Source organism: Felis catus, chromosome D4 (assembly GCF_018350175.1).
Source record: "Felis catus isolate Fca126 chromosome D4, F.catus_Fca126_mat1.0, whole genome shotgun sequence".
NCBI lineage: Eukaryota > Metazoa > Chordata > Mammalia > Carnivora > Felidae > Felis > Felis catus.
Genome location: NC_058380.1, coordinates 64,877,410 through 64,879,918, shown reverse-complemented (window position 1 = coordinate 64,879,918; position 2,509 = coordinate 64,877,410). Strand labels below are relative to the sequence as shown.

General features: G+C 41.1%; 1 pseudogene; it reads right to left on the bottom strand.

The window, feature by feature from the left end:
• Nucleotides 1-457: 457 nt before the first annotated feature.
• LOC101098997 lies at nt 458-1,841 on the bottom strand (annotated as a pseudogene).
• Nucleotides 1,842-2,509: the final 668 nt, after the last annotated feature.

Sequence of the window (2,509 nt, the reverse complement as noted above, 5' to 3'; positions counted from 1 at the left end):
CTAGGTCTTAGAATATTCTTAACACAAACTTAAATATTTTGAAAGATGTATGTATCACCGAAAAATAGTGTGAGGCTGAAAGATAGCAACCCTGAAGCTCAGTTGGCTATGGGTTCAGTTCCAATCATATTCCTATTGCTTAAATTTGAGACATCAATAGAAACATTTTAGACTAATAATGCTTATTTCTCAGGACTCTACAATATTTATATGTAAACTGTCCAATATGTTCTAAGTAGAGGAAAATGTTTTCTTTACAATTCTAATTTCAAAATTTGAAGATTTGATAGAGTCTAAAATGAAATTCAGGTCCATGTTTTAAAATTTTTTAATGTTTATTATTTTTGAGAGAGGCAGAGATAGAATGCTAGTGGGTTAGGGGCAGAGAGAGAGACACACACAGAATCAGAAACAGGCTCCAGGCTCTGACTTGTCAGCACACAGCCCGATGCGGGGCTCGAACTCATGAGCTGTGAGATCATGACCTGAGCCGAAGTCGGACTCTCAACCCACTGAGCCACCCAGTCACCCCCATTTTTTTTTTAACAAACAGTTTATTTTCCATCAACCTTCTTTCCATTTTGTATGCCTTTGTGGAAGAGCAGCTTAAGACCACTCAGTGGTTGTTCCTGCCCATTCAGTGGCTAGTGGCTAGTGGCTAGAGGAGTGGGAGTTGCAGACCACCCATCAGTGGCAGGCTGAGCACTCCCGTCTTCAGTAGGGAACTGCTGAATAGGCACAGAGGGCACCTGGATGCCTTCAGACCAGTCTGGGACTTAAGGTTGAGTGGCCGTGAACTCAGGAGCTGGAGCAGTACATTCATCCTGAAATTCCTCTTTGATCACAGCCTTTCCAGCAGTGGCCTGCTCTTCCTTTTCAATCTCTTCAGGATGTCTGTAGAAGTAGAGATCAGGCATGGCCTCCCTTGGGTGTTCACGGGCAATAGTGCCACGCATGCACTGAACTTCCCAGGCTAGCATCCACATCAGACAGACCCACTAAGTGAGCTCTCTTGCTGTTGCAAGTGATGGCAATGTCCACACAGTACAGATGAGAGTCTGTGTTACACAGAGCGATGGTAGGCAGGTTAACATAAGACACCTCTGTGAGAGGCTGGTGGTCAGCCTTGGGATCAGTAACCACCAGAAGTCTCAGCTTCCAGAAAGCTGCCTGGATATGGTTAGTGTAGGTTCCAGAAATGAAGCAGCCAGCAATCGGAGTGGCTCCAGTAGTAGCAGCAAACTTCAGCACAGCTTGCTGGCCAGTATTCCTGGATAATATGACACTGACATCAGGCAGGTTTTCATTAGTAATAGTGGCATGAGCTACCAACAGAAGCCTTTCCCAGGTTCTCTTCAGATTTATGACTCAGGCACCATCACTTTTCCTTTTGTAGATGCGCTGTTCCATTTGGAAGTCAAGGTTGTTGCCACCTAAGTGGGTTCCTGCTACAAGTAATTTACGGACATCCTCCTCCTTCATTGTGAAAGTTTCCCCTTGAGTTAACCAGGGGATGAAGAACAATGCCGTATGGACACCTCCTTGGGTAGCACAGAAAGGTTAGGTATATTCTCAACTTCTGTACATTGTTAATGGTATTTAATCACATTCGTTTTACTTTTTTTGAAGGGGACTATTAGTTTATTTCTCTAATGTGTAGCACACAATGTGAGAATAGATAACTAAGAACTCTGAGTGGAGAATGAATAGATAGATGTGTTTCCAGGTTTGCTTACAACAGATATGTTCTAGAGTCACAAAGAACCATCTTTCTTTCTTTACAATTTATTTCATATTACTTTCATATTTTAAAATCCCTGGGGTGCCTGGGTGGCTCAGTCGGTTAAGCATCTGACTTTGGCTCAGGTCATGATCTCATGGTTTGTGAGTTTGATCCCCACATGGGGCTCTCTGCTGTCGGTGCAGAGTCCACTTCAGATCCTCTCTCTCCCTCTCTCTCTGCCCTTCCCCCATCTCAAAATTAAATTAACATTAAAAAGTAAAATAAAATAAAATTCCTAACATGGCTGGCTCCCAATGGCATGTTATCATAAAGAAGATGAGTCACAATCTTTAAAAAATTTTTTAGATAAGAGAATTCTCAATTTCCATCCCTCTCCCAATTCCAGGTACTCCTCCTATTTCATGAGCACTAACTATATCCCAGATATTTTATAAAAGTCATTTCATTTAATCCTCAAAGCAACTGAATATACTGTACAAAAGCATTTTGTGTGTGTATGTGAGAAGAGAGAGGGAATTTGGCCAAACCATAAATCACATGACAGGCAAGTGGCATAGACCAAATTAAACTTCACATTTTATTATGAACTATGTAAAGCTATCTTCATTTTCCTTAACTGTCTTTCTTTTTCTTCCCTCTATTTTTAGGATTGTGAAATAACCTCCAACTTTGGGTTGGTAATCCCTGCTAATTTGCTAAATTATCTGTCTTTTAAAATCAGTAGAAAGACAAAAAAGAGAAATTAAGACTTCAAATAAATATGGA